Genomic DNA, 15,912 nt, shown 5'->3' on the forward strand with positions numbered 1-15,912 from the left:
CAAATTCTGAACTTAACTAGATACAAAAGAGCAGTTTTTGATGTCTTGTCATTTAATTAAAGATATAAGGCAAAAGATATTCCAATATTATCGATTAATTCTGAAAGATTCGCAACCTAATTATTTTTCTGTTTCTAAACTTTTTAATCCACAAAAGATTATTGAATGTAATTATTTAAATAAATTTATTAAAGAGGAATCCAAAATAAATAACAATTCTTAAAATTATATGTACAATTGTATTATTATACACTAAATGTACAACTAAATGTGTTTGTGTATTATCATATGATTTGTAATGAATCACACTAATGTATTATTAGTTATCTTTAATAAAGACATGTCAAATATTTCAGAAAGTACAATCAAATACTAATCAATAGTAATGACAGCAATTAGTGCCTAGCCTGCTTGTCTGTCTAATCTTGCAAATAAACAAAGTCGAATACAATCAGATATAAGCCTTTTTAATCGTACCATTGTTGCTGTATAGGAGCAGCAATCTTGTAAACAAACTCATCTGAGCCAGTCCACTCTTGTTCATGACGAATACGTGTAGAACGTCTAGGCGCATGCACTGGAGTTTATGGTATCACAACTTGTCCTACTGTGTCTCCACCTCATCTTGTTGATATCATGTAGCGCTTTCAACGGAGCTTTGAACATCGTAATCATATCCACTGGCACTATATTTGGTAATAATTCTGAACTGGAATGTCCATATCTTATAGATTTCTTCGATGTGTGCGTCTACGGTCCTTTCAGTTCTCCTTCTACACAGCGTAACATGCACATTGTTGTTGTGTTGATCCGTGATGACACAAACATCGTCTTCCTATATTATTATTCCCTTCATATCCATAACTTTCACGAATACTCTGTCTCAAAACTCTATCCTATCCTCTTTTTTCTGGCTCTGTCTGCAGTCTCAGATGCCAATTTATAGGTTCTAGCGAGTCTCTCCCATAGTTCATGAATATACTTGGACTGGATATATCTGACTATATCTGTGATTAGTCTTAAGGCTATGTCTATAGGCAAGTTAGGTTCTCTACCAACCACCACCAAATAACTTAAATGATTGGTAGCTTCATGGCGGGTACAAGTATGTACAAGTGGAGCAACATGAGTATTCAGGTTTATCTTTTGGTGTGCCTGTTAGGTTCCTAACATGCCAAGTAGAGACCTGTTGAACTTGGGATAACAAGGGGTACAATCAAAATCACGTGATGGATATATACACACCGGAAGTAACAGTCGAGCACACCGCTTGAAAGGTAAGTAGTCGTATTTACTTGTTTATATCAATAAAATTTGATAAATAAGGTAGTGCACCGTATGTCGGATACTATCTAGTTTTGAAATACACAATTATCCTTGCTGGAAAGCGTGCAGTTAATGATAACACTTAGACACAGTTCAAAAATTTCACCAGATAACTGTGTCGAAGTGTTTACAATAACTGCACGCTTTCTAGCAAAAACAATTGTGTATTTTAAAACTACATATTATCCGACATTCGGTGTGCCAACTTATTAATCAAAATTTAATTGATATAAACAAGAAAATGCAACTATTAACCTTTCAAGCGGCGAGTTCGACTGTAACTTCCGGTGTGTGTATATCCATCACGTGATTTTGATTGTACCCCTTGGATAATGTCGGTACAAAAGAAGCTTAAAGAGTTCCTTAATTACCTTGCTCTTGAATTGGTTCCTTGGTCTGAGTCAAAATCTAGAACAGCTGTTCAACAGAGCACATGTTGTTGATTGGGTGTTCTGCTTTCCTGTTGGTACAGCTTGAAAAATATCGTGTGCCTTGGGTACTTATTACCTTATTACAAGGATATTCTTTTGTCTCCTTTAGATGGTATTTAAGTCAAAAGTCCAGACACATCCTAAGCTGTTATGGTTAAATGGAGCTCTTTTTTATTTGGAGACATCTGTTGCAGTGGAACTTATTTGTAATGACCCCTTTTAAATTGAAAAATTCCATCTTGTAAGCAGGATAGTTGTTCTCAGCTTTGGTCAGTCCTCTGCTGGCATATGGAATAAATATGCGTTTATCTTTTTATTATTGATACAACGCCGCTCGTAAACCTAAACCACTGGCATCTGTCCGTAGCTCTATGGTAATCTGGATCAACCTTAACGGGTGCTGACGCTTAACTCTGTTATGTATAGTTTAAAGCTGTTTCTGCATTGTCCCAAGGCCAAGTGGTTTGTTCCTTTTTTTTCTTCTTTTTTTTTACTGATTTTTGCTTGCATGAAAGTAGTCAATGATCTGGTTGAAGTTCCTTATAAATCTACAGTAGTAACCAGCAATACTTTAAACCGTCGAACCTTCTCCGGTGTAATTGGAATAGGCCAAGACATCACTATGTTTATTTTCTCCGGGTCTGTTTCAATACCATCGTAGGATGCTATGTGGCCATCCTGCTTGATTTACTAGTGATATTAAGAAAGAGAATTTCCAAGGTGATAACTTCAAGTTGGCTTTCCGGATTCTGTCGATATAACAAATTTACATATGGTAGTCGTTGAGGCACTCTTGTGTGTGCGTTGGTCAGTAGCTGATGAGTTTGTAAAACCGAATAGTACAAGGTTGTATTTATACAACCCAAGCGGACCTACAGTACATGCTGTTTTTTCTTTGTTCGCTTCTAATATTTGATGGTAACCACTTTTCATATCGATGACTGTAAAACACGAATTCCCTGCTAAGCGAACCAGGATGTTTTATACGGGGTTAAGCATATAAGTCTTTTTTCGTATTTGTATTTAGTTGGCGAATGTCCACACACAAGAGAGTTTTCTTATGTCTTGGCCAGTATAACGTTGGTTGAAAAAGGTCTGTGCCACTCATTTATAATCACTGCTCTCAATAACTGATGAATATTGATTGTTGTTTCCTTGTACATAGATGGCAGTTTGCGTCTTTATCTATGTAGACAAATATGTTTATCGTCTGTCCAACATTAATGTTGTCATTGGAAAAGATGTCGCTGTATGATGTTATAAAGTTCTTTCCTCTCTGAACCTGATTATAAGACAAGTTTTAATCAATATTTACTTGTTCGAAAATGGTATGCTGAACAATGTATAAGGCTGATCTTTGAATATCAACTGGTTTTAATTCAATATTCACTGACTTCAGTGGAATAGTAACAGTTCTTGTTGTTTTGTTGCCTATTTTTACATCAATTCTTTTGCTGATTGATTCCATACTGGTAACTTACTAATGATGACGCAATATATAAGTTATGCGGTATGGCAGATTGATGTGTTGGTTGAACCATGGCTGATGTTAGATGGTATGCACAAAAACAGTTATGCATATGTTGGAATTTGGTGGTATGGTAATCGGTCTCTATTTTGTATTCTTAATGACTGCCGATAGATGATTGTTCCTTTGTATCCCTTTCTTTCTCTAAGTAATACAGTAGAGTGATGAAAACCATAGTGTAGTTAATTTGACAAACCTTTAAGATTTCTATTTGTTTTACAAAAGCTTTGTTTCGTGGCTTTAGGAATATACGATTGTTCAGGGATTCTCGGGTGTGCTATATTGATGAACAAGTTGGCTTTTTTGTGTCAAAGTCAAAGTCAAAGTTTAATGACATAAAATCCAAAATCTGGACTGTCATCAACACACAAACACGAACAAACAAACATGTATCATAACAAGCAATTGTATATCAATACAAAACATAACAAAAATAAAGAAATAGAGATATATAAATTTTGTAATTCTTACTAGCATCATTTTCATTATTTAGAAATATGAAATGGAATTTTTCCATGTCTGAAGGATTATTGAAAGATGGTGAAATATCTGAAATATTCTGAAAAAAAATGTAGTCCTCAAATCATTGAGTTTGGTACATTTTATGGTATAGTGTAATTTATCTTCAACGTTAATGTTAAAAAAAGGGCATAATCTGTTGGTTTTTTTTTAATCAATCTTTTTATGTTTGCCTTTTTCAACCATAAGGATACTAATACTTATCCGTATTCTTACAAAGTTTAGAATAACAGCTCTGTCTACATCTAATTTTTAAACGTTCTTCATATCGACTTGGGTTATGTCAAGTGCGTGTTGGAGTTTTACTTCAAATCTTTTCAAATATTGCTATCCACACATTATTATCATTTGAAACGTACCCACTTCGTCATTTGTTCAACATCTAATGTCTTCAAAATAGTAAAATTTGTTATCTAGAAAAAAAACAACGTGTATAGAATTGTAAACAATATATAGTGTTGATTGATCTTGGTAAGAAAGGTAGGTTGAGCTTTTGTTTCTATGATTGTGGGTTGTTTTCATACAAATTTGAAACATATGACGCAATCAAATTACTCGTCTTTCAGTCCATAAAAGATCAGCTCTTGCATGAATTGAAACCTTTGTGTAAATATATTTGTACAAGTTCTGCTTTAATCTATGGATAACATGAAGTATTTACGGACAATGTAATAAATTGTATATTTTGCTTTGGGGAATGTATTGTTTGCATAAAAGTTCAATAAATTACTTACATGTTCTCAATTGAACTTCAAATCCAGATTTTCGATTAGCATATTTATTGCAAATACAGTAAACTATATTTCAGCTATAAACAAAACAAAATTTTCCGCTGGTCCCTAAACAAAATTAGTACTAGTTCAGTGAGAATGGACGTCACATTAAACTTAAAAACATATAAATTAACTATAATTTTTTAAAAAATAACCATAAAAGACTAACAAAGGCCAGAGGCTTCTGACCCGTGGCGGGTTTAACAAGGTTCTTGAAATCTCAACTCTACTCTTATATCACTTGCCAATGTAGAATAAACAAAAACATAGCAAAACGCACAGTAAAATACAGGTCAAATATTTCCGAGTCCGATGGCAGAATAGATGACAAAAGAAACTAAGCAAACTAACAATGATACATATATAAACATAGGACTACTAGCAATTACTGACGTGTCAGCTCCAGAACTCAATTAAACTGATTAAAGATTATGTCCTTATCAAATGAAAATCAAGTACAATCGTTCCCGTTACTTATTTATCATCATACCATCATAAAACATACGAGAAGAACATAACCCATATCATGCCAACAACTGTATGGTTATAGATTAAATGATTTTATTTTCGATGCCAAGTCACAATGAGCGATCAGTATTAATACCAAAATATGCCATCTTTAATGCAATGACAACAGTATCGTAACAATATCCTTTCTGAATAAGTCTGTTTAAATTTTTGGAGAGCTTTGGTGTAAATGCCGACATTTGTGTGCTTTTTATAGAATATTACAATAAAAGATTGGATGAGAAATACCTTGAAGTGTAAGAAGTCTGCATGTTGAAGATAGATATGAGAAGATAAGTGCCAACGAGACAACCCTCCTCCAAAGTCATAGTATGTTAAAGTAAACCATTATATGTGCGGTCTTTAACACGGAGCTTTGGCTCACACCGAGAAGCAAGCTATAAAGGGCCCCAAAGTTACTAGTGTAAAACCATTAAACGGGAAAACCAACGGTCTAATCTGTATAAAAAAACGAAAAACGAGAAACTATTATGAACCACACCAACAAACGACAACCACAGAACATCAGATTCCTGACTTAGGACAGGTGCAAACAAATGCAGCGGGTTTAAACGTTTTAATAGGTACCAACCTTCGTCCTTATAACCTGAAACAATAGTGTAAAATCACAATTTGAGATATATAAACACCATGAGATGATGACAAGGGAATGTCGCCATCTAAATATGGATAATTTACAATAGCAAATGAAAAATCCTCTCTTTTATAAAAACCCGTTAAAGATATAGATATCAAGATCCAGGAAAGACTATTATTAGTTTTAGTTTTGTTTAAAGTCAGATGATCAGGATCAATCTATTTAGTAACCATTCTGTAGTGGTAATTATTATGAGCCAATGTATTATTCAAATATCTGAAAGTGTTAATTTTTTTTATCAAATGTTGTTTCGATAGTTCTTTGCTCATTTTAGTCAAAAATTGTAACTTATAACATTACAGAAACAGGCCCGTAATAAGTGGTGAACAGTAAGCTCCCATTGAAATACACAAAAAGTTGACGATATACGGTATCTCCATAGCGAACAACAATGTTATCTAGTAAATTCAAGAGCAGTAATCGTAGTAAAGCAGTTCCAATTAAAATAGTTCTTTTGTTTGTTGTTTCTGAAAAATTATCTAAAAGAGTTAGAATGTAATATATTCCTATACTGGCCTTTTTTTTTAAAAAAATACCCTTTTATTAGAAGTGTAAATTCTATTTAGATTATTAATTTTATATTTAAGCTAGCTCAACATAGAAAAAAGCTAGAAGATCTTTGTGATTGTTGAAATGCGAAGCTGAAGGCGTTTTTTGAACACCGGTATACTGCTGTTGTCTTTATTTGCTTATTGGATTTTTACAAATTTGAATTAGAATATATCTATTTAGAAACGCTATCAATACTGTTAACATTTAAACTAATGATCTGAATGAATGAATGAATGAATGAATGAATGAATGAATTTTATTCTCATCAACTAATGACATAGTTATAGAGACAATAAGTATATACAACAATATAATATACAGTACATGTATGAGGAAAATGATAAACATTAACCAGGAGGAGAGACTTAAACAGCTTTAATATATCGACATAATTTTTCTAAAACAGTAATATTATTTGAGGAAAACAGATTACAAAATTTCAAGGTGTTTGGATTTTTCCAACAAAATTTCGGTAAGATAGATAGATATTCTACAAATTTAAATTCTTTTTTAAATATTCTATAACATATACCTTTTGAGGTAGAATTCATATTTTCATACCATTCCTGTATAAATTGGTCCTTCAGTTTTTGTTCTTCACATTTAGAAATCCACAAAGCAGAAAAAGTACCCTGCTGATTCCAAATATTTGACATTCCACAATTGTCTAGTGTGTTTTTTATAAAACATAACCATTTACTCTCCAAACCATAATTATTGACTAGACGAACAATAGCTTATATAAAAGTGAAGAGACTTTACATTCTTCTCCATGTAAAAGACGACACCAAAACTTTACCATACGAACTCTTGCGTGAAATGAAATGAGATCTCTTCCCAGCTCTCCGTAAATCATAAAATTTGGAGTAGATTGTTTCAAATGTAATATAAGTTTGCAAAATCGCAAATGTACTTTTTCGAGTAACTCTAAATTTTCAAACCCCCAAATTTCACATCCATACAAAAGTATCGGTAAAATAGTTTTGTCAAACATATCTAATTGACATTCAATAGACAAATTGTTCTTTCTACATTTTTGTAACAATCCATACATTGCTTTTGTAGCTTTTCCATATAAATATTTACTTGTCTCCAAAAAAGAGCCACTTTTTGAAAAAATAATTCCAAGATACTAGTATTTATATTCATTTACTATCTCGATTTCATAATCTTCAATATAAAATTTTAAATTCTTTGACAGTCGACCTTTTGAAATACAATAGATAAAGGTAGAATAATATATAAACAGAAAGCCGAAGTGTTAAGAAGACTTTAGAGACCACATAAGCGGTTAACTTAAAATGACGACTTAAGCAATAGGCATGCTATCAAATCAAATCATACTTAAGCTACATGCTAAATATGTATCACTATGGTAACTTCTCAACTAAGCATACGAATTTATTCTGGAAAATAATTGTACTTTCTCTGGAAAACGCAATGATTTGAAGATCATTTTCCAAATGTTTATTCAAATCTTAAATCCATTTAATATAACAGACAAGAAAACGGATCTGCATACCACTTTCATTATTTGTATTAAATACTGTCACAGAAATCATGGTAAATAAAAACACAGGCGAGAGCACGAAATATAGTATACCTAGCACAGCATTAATTAGCAGGAGGGTAAGCAATTCCCGCTTCATGATGACAGATTTCTTTAAAATGCTCCTGAAAGATTTCTGTTTGACCAGTTAAGTTGTTACTTTTATAATTAAGCGCCCTCCATATAAAAAACTAATTAAGCTAGTTATATAGTACATGGTGTCACGCAAGATGTTACCGTTTTATGCATGTTATGATACACATTTAAAGTTTGTCTACTGAAATAAAACCATGTTTCTTCTATTGAAATCTCTCTATATGTTTGTCATTAGCAGTATGACAATACTTATCTACGTGTAATCCATTTGCAACATATATGATCACATACAAAGTCAAAGAAAACAATGTTAGTGTTACTATCCTCCAGAGTTTTAAAGTGCTAAAAGGGTAACGTTGACATCTTACTGCACCAGATGCATATATCAATTTCTCTAATTTTTTGGATATTTTCACATTTCTTGATCAGTGTGAGAAATATAGATTCCTACACTGCAACAAGTGTGTTACGATATTTCGTCACTCGAGACATTTACATTTTTTCATTAAAAGCGCGAGTCTTGTGGAGCCCTTTTAAATAATTAAAATTGAACTGTAGAGAGAGGAGAAATGTCGTAATACACGAGTTATAGTGTCAGAATGTTTTTCTCTAATTATGTGTTTCCTTCTTGATTCCATGACTTCAGAAAAATGCGTCATATCAGGCATAGTCGCGTTTTTTCATGACGTCATGATAGGAAAATTCAAAAGAAACTAAGAAATTTTGAAATTTTTAGATGGAAACTTATTCACTATATTGCCATGCAATGAACTATTAAAAAAGTGGAAAACTACGGAGGAAAATTTATGTAAGCATTGTAAAGAAAAAGATAGATATGAACACTTTTATGTCAACTGCTCATTTAATACAGACTTTCTAAAAATAGCAATGAAATTAATGAACCTAAGAATAGACAAACACATCTTAAGTCTTGAAAATCTAGTAAAATGGTACAAAATTGAAGACCCAGCATACTTTGATTTTAACAACATACTTACAATAATATCCTTTTCAATATATAAAGCATAGTATGTCTCAGAATAGAAGACCAAAAAAAATAACATTTTGAAAATTTTCCAAAAAGAAAATTCAGATATTATTGAAATGAACAATTTTAAAAACAAAAATAATAGTTAAAAAAATCTAAAAAAAATAGATTCATTGAAAATTATCAAATGAATCAGAATTAAATCAATTTCAAATGTTTTGAAACATTATTTTACAAAAAATACAAAACATTGTAAGCACTATTGTTAATTGCTTACAAGCCAAATGTGGTCATGTTTATTCACAGGTTCAATCATGGATGTCGGCATGTGTTCCAGATATGTTTGTAATAAAATTGAGAATGGAAATGTGGAATGTGTCAAAGAGACAACAACCCGACCATAGAACAGACAAAAGCAGAAGGTCTCCAACAGGTCATGAATGCAGCGAGAAACTCCCGCACCCGGAGGCGTCCTTCAGCTGGCCCCTTAACATATATATATATATATATATATTAGTTCAGTGAAAATGAACTCCATACTAATCTCCAAATTGTACACAAGAAACTAAGATTAGAAATGATACAAGACTTACAAAGGCCACAGACTCCTGACTTGGGACAGGCGCAAACATTCGGTGGGGTTAAACATGTTTATGAGATCTCAATCCTCCCTTATACCTCTAGCCTATGTAGAAAATGACATTATATGATGGTACTTTGACATTATACGATGGTACTTTGACATTATATAATAGTACTTTAACATTATACTTTGCTTTGTCAATTTCGAGTAGCTCGGGTGTCTTCTGCAATTTATATTTTACATTTTTATATCATTTGGTAATGTTTATTATTAAAAGCAACATAAATCATTATATTTTGAAAAACATTGTCAAAGTACCATCGTATAATGTCAAAGTACCATCGTATAATGTCAAAGTACCATCGTATAATGTCAAAGTACCATCGTATAATGTCAAAGTACCATCGTATAATGTCAAAGTACCATCATATATTGTCAAATTACCATCATATAATGTCATAGTACCATCGTATAATGTCAAAGTATCATCATATAATGTAAAAGTACCATCGTATAATGTCAAAGTACCATCGTATAATGTCAAAGTACAATCATATAATGAAAGTTTTTACCATAAGGCAGTTACGGCGTTCCATAGTAACATGTGAACTATGATGTAAATATTCCGGCTTAGCCTGTCCGCCTTACACAAAACAGGCTCACAATCACAACAAATGCCTGTTTGTCTATTTTTTAGCCATGTCGTAGTCAGTTTATTTTTCATCTTTGAGTTTGAATGACTTTTTTTCGCCCCTCTTTTCTCAGCTTTTGTCCTGAAATGCCTTCAATACTTGTCACAGAAAGACATTAGATTGATCAATCAATTAATATGAAGTTGTTTTGTCTTACTGATGTTTTTTTAACAATATCTTATACAGTTTCCTTTTCTTTTTTTCTTCTTAATTATTTCAATCTGTAAATAAAACCTTAACTATTTCAATCTGTAAAAAAAATCTTAGATTATTTGAGTGATTTTAAAATACATATTCAAAATTAGGGATTATATAAAATCAATAGCCAGTTCTGCAATTTTATTAAACGCGTGACATTTCAGGGGTTTTACAAATTCCATGATTATACAAATGCACTCCAACAACTACGTGTTACGTCGTCGAAGTTAAAAAAAAATACGCATAAAATACATTAAGAAAACTTGCTTGAAATCTTTTGAAATTTTTAGGCACAAATGGACATCTTTGTGAATACATTGAAAATACAGGATAAAAGCTATACAGTATCGAAGAAATATTAGTTCCAATTTTACAGACATGATAACAAAATATCGATTGCAACTTGGAAGCTAGCATATTTAGGTTTTGGAGAAAAGTATAATTATGAACCAATATATTGTTTTTGATAAAAAAAAAAAAAATCTGCGTCTTTAGCATATCTATCATTAAAAGGAAATGTATACTGACTACAAACGTCAATTACTATGTATTGTATTTAGTTTAAAAAGGGAATCAGTTGTAATTGTGAAAATAATACTATTTACCTTATACAACCACATGATTGTCTAAGGTTATAATTTTGTAGAAAGGCAATACAAAGTCGTTGTTGGATTTTCAAACCCAGTTCTTACATTCTAGCTATGTTACGAAGTATTTTTACTGTGTAACATACTGTTTGATTTATTACTTTCTTATGTAAGCATTTTACAAAAGATCCTGTTTGTTTTGTTACTTTCTTATGTACGTATTTCACAAAAGATAAATTGAAATGTGTTACATGATCCCCTCATTAAGGCCAAATTTTATATATACATAAAATAAAATTTTAAAACAAAATGGCACAGTTACTTTTATATAGTGAATGGCCTTTTGATGTTCTAACACAATGTCTTTGAACCTTAACAATGTGAATTTTAGTATCATTTTGTTCCCTTTTATCTTGAATCCAAGATAAAAAGTAAAAAGTAAAATGACTTATTTACGTAGCAGTGCTCATTGTTCACAACAACAACAACAAACAAATAATTTATTAGAGTCTCGCCGCTTTTAAACATTCTATATACATGTATAGCGGGGTACAAATAATAAACCAAAAATTCTAGAGGAAACAGATTTCCAAATTCTGAACATAACTAGATACAAAAGAGAAGTTTTTGTTGTCTTGTCATTTAAATAAAGATATAAGGCAAAAGATATTCCAATATTATCGATTAATTTTAAAAGATTCGTAACCTAATTATTTTTCAGTTTCTAAACTTTTTAATCCACAAAAGATTATTGAATGTAATTATTTAAATAAATTTATCAAAGAGGGATCCAAAATAAATAACAATACTTAAAATTATATGTGTAATTGTATTATTATACACTAAATGTACAACTAAATGTGTTTGTGTATTATCATATGATTTGTAATGAAGCACACTAATGTATTATTAGTTATCTTTAATAAAGACATGTCAAATATTTCAGAAAGTACAAACAAATACTAATCAATAGTAATGACTGCAATTAGTGCCTAGCCTGCTTGTCTGTCTAATCTTGCAAATAAACAAAGTCGCATACAATCATATATAAGCTTTTTTAATAGTACCATTGTTGCTGTATAGGAGCAGCAATCTTGTAAACAAACTCATCTGAGCCAGTCCACTCTTGTTCATGACGAATACGTGTAGAACGTCTAGGCGCATGCACTGGAGTTCATGGTATCACAACTGGTCCCGCTGTGTCTCCACCTCGTCTTGTTGATATCATGTAGCGCTTTCAACGGAGCTTTGAACATCGTAATCATATCCACTGGCACTATATTTGGTAATCATTCTGTACTTGAATGTCCATATCTTATAGATTTCTTTGATGTGGGCGTCTACGGTCCTCTCAGTTCTCCTTCTACACAGCGTAACATGCACATTGTTGTTGTGTTGATCGGTGATGACACAAACATCGTCTTCCTATATTATTATTCTCTTCATATCCATAACTTTCACGAATACTCTATCTCAAAACTCTAAAGTCGCTCCTTGTCTCAAAACTCTTAAGTCGTTCCTTGTCTCAAAACTATGAAGTCGCTCCTCCGGCTTTTATATCAAAGCCTATCCTCTTCTTCTTTCTGGCTCTGTCTGCAGTCTCAGATGCCAATTTATAGGTTTTGATGAGTCTCTCCCATAGTTCATTAATATACTTGGACTGGATATATATATATCTGACTATATATGTGTTTAGTCTAAAGGCTATGTCTATAGGCAAGTTAGGTTCTCTACCAACCACCACCAAATAAGTTAAATGTTTGGTAGTTTCATGGCGGGTACAAGTATGTACAAGTGGAGCAACATGAGTATTCAGGTTTATCTTTTGGTGTGCCTGTTAGGTTCCTAACATGCCAAGTAGAGACCTGTTGAACTTGGGATAATGTCGGTACAAAAAAAGCTTAAAGAGTTCCTTAATTACCTTGCTCTTGAATTGGTTCCTTGGTCTGAGTCAAATCTAGAACAGCTGTTAAACAGAGCACCTGTTGTTGATTGGGTGTTCTGCTTTCCTGTTGGTACAGCTTGAAAAATATCGTGTGCCTTGGGTACTTATTACCTTATTACAAGGATATTCTTTTGTCTCCTTTAGATGGTTTTTAAGTCAAAAGTCCAGACACATCATAAGCTGTTGTGGTTAAATGGAGCTCTTTTTTTATTTGGAGACATCTGTTGCAGTGGAACTTATTTGTAATGACCCGTTTTAAATTGAAAAACTCCATCTTGTAAGCAGGATAGTGGTTCTCCGCTTTGGTCAGTCCTCTGCTGGCATATGGAATAAATATGAGTTTATCTTTTTATTATTGATTATTGATACAACGCCGCTCGTAAACGTAAACCACTGGCATCTGTCCGTAGCTCAAACGGTCTATGGTAATCTGGATCAACCTTAACGGGTGCTGACGCTAAACTGTATAGTTTAAAGCTGTTTCTGCATTGTCCCAAGGCCAAGGGGTTTGTTCTTTTTTTTGTTCTTTTTTTTTTACTGATTTTTGCTTGCATGAAAGTAGTAAATTATCTGGTTGAAGTTCCTTATAAATCTACAGTAGTAACCAGCAATACTTTAAACCGTCGAACCTTCTCCGGTGTAATTGGAATAGGCCAAGACATCACTATGTTTATTTTCTCCGTGTCTGTTTCAAAACCATCGTAAGATGCTATGTGGCCATCCTGCTTGATTTACTAGTGATAATAAGAAAGAGCATTTCCAAGGTGATAACTTCAAGTTGGCTTTCCGGATTCTGTCGATATAACAAATTTACATATGGTAGTCGTTGAGGCACTATTGTGTGTGCGTTGGTCAGTAGCTGATTTGCTTGTAAAACCGAATGGTACAAGGTTGCATTTATACAATCCAAGCGGACCTACAGTAAATGCTGTTTTTTCTTTGTTCGCTTCTAATATTTGATGGTAATCACTTATCATATCGATGACTGTAAAACACGAATTCCCTGATAAGCGAACCAGGATGTTTTATACGGGGTTAACCATATAAGTCTTTTTTTCTTATTTGTATTTAGTTGGCGAATGTCCACACACAATAGTAGAGAGTTTTCTTATGTCTTGGCCAGTATAACGTTGGATGAAAAAGGTATGTGCCACTCATTTATAATCACTGCTCTCAATAACTGATGAATATGGATTGTTGTTTTCTTGTACATAGATGGCAGTTTGCGTCTTTATCTATGTAGACAAATATGTTTATCGTCTGTCCAACATTAATGTTGTCATTGGAAAAGATGTCGCTGTATGATGTTATAAAGTTCTTTCCTCTTTGAACCTGATTATAAGACAAGTTTTAATCAATATTTACTTGTTCTAAAATGGTATGCTGAACAATGTATAAGGCTGATCTTTGAATATCAACTGGTTTTAATTCAATATTCACTGACTTCAGTGGAATAGTAACAGTTCTTGTTGTTTTGTTGCTGATTTTTACATCAATTCTTTTGCTGATTGATTCCATACTGGTAACTAACTAATGATGACGCAATATATAAGTTATGCGGTATGGCAGATTGATGTGTTGGTTGAACCATGGCTGATGTAAGATGGTATGCACAAAAACAGTTATGCATATGTTGGAATTTGGTGGTATGGCAATCGGTCTCTATTTTGTATTCTTAATGACTGCCGATAGATGATTGTCCCTTTGTATCCCTTTCTTTCTCTAAGTAATACAGTAGAGTGATGTAAACCATAGTGTAGTTAATTTGACAAACCTTTAAGATTTCTATTTGTTTTACAAAAGCTTTGTTTCGTGGCTTTAGGAATATACGATTGTTCAGGAATTCTCGGGTGTGCTATATTGATGAACAAGTTGGCTTTTTTGCGCACATGTGTCAAAGTCAAAGTCAAAGTTTAATGACATAAAATCCAAAATCTGGACTGTCATCAACACACAAACACGAACAAACAAACATGTATCTTAACAAGCAATTGTATATCAATACAGAACATAACAAAAATAAAGATATAGAGATATATAAATTTTGTAATTCTTACTAGCATCATTTTCATTATTTACAAATATGAGATGGAATTTTTCCATTTCTGAAGGATTATTGAAAGATGGTGAAGTATCTGAAATATTCTGAAAAAAATGTAGTCCTCAAATCATTGAGTTTGGTACATTTTATGGTATAGTGTAATTTATCTTCAACGTTAATGTTAAAAAGGGCATAATCTGTTGTTTTTTTTTAAATCAATCTTTTTATGTTTGCCTTTTTCAACCATAAGGATACTAATACTTATCCGTATTCTTACAAAGTTTAGAATAACAGCTCTGTCTACATCTAATTTTTAAACGTTCTTCATATCGACTTGGGTTATGTCAAGTGCGTGTTGGAGTTTTACTTCAAATCTTTTCAAATATTGCTATTTACACATTATTATCATTTGAAACGTACCCACTTCGTCATTTGTTCAACATCTAATGTCTTCAAAATAGTAAAATTTGTTATCTAGAAAAAAAAACAACGTGTATAAAATTGTAAACAATATATAGTGTTGATTGATCTTGGTAAGAAAGGTAGGTTGAGCTTAAGTTTCTATGATTGTGGGTTGTTTTCATACAAATTTGAAACATATGACGCAATCAAATTATTCGTCCATAAAAGTCCATAAAAGATCAGCTCTTGCATGAATTAAAACCTTTGTGTAAATATATTTGTACAAGTTCTGTTTTAATCTATGGATAACATAAAGTATTTACGGACAATGTAATAAATTGTATATTGTGCTTTGGGGAATGTATTGTTTGCATAAAAGTTCAATAAATTACTTACATGTTCTCAATTGAACTTCAAATACAGATTTTCGATTAGCATATTTATTGCAAATACAGTAAACTATATTTCAGCTATAAACAAAACAAAATTTTCCGCTGGTCCCTAAACAAAATTAGTACTAGTTCAGTAAGAATGGAC

General features: G+C 32.2%; 1 protein-coding gene across 1 annotated transcript in view; it reads right to left on the reverse strand.

Moving 5' to 3' along the window:
- Window positions 1-15,912, reverse strand: part of LOC139514647 (uncharacterized) — a 369,289-nt gene that overhangs the window by 239,346 nt on the left and 114,031 nt on the right. The window lies entirely within an intron of this gene.

The sequence above is a fragment of the Mytilus edulis genome, chromosome 3 (genome assembly GCF_963676685.1).
Source record: "Mytilus edulis chromosome 3, xbMytEdul2.2, whole genome shotgun sequence".
NCBI lineage: Eukaryota > Metazoa > Mollusca > Bivalvia > Mytilida > Mytilidae > Mytilus > Mytilus edulis.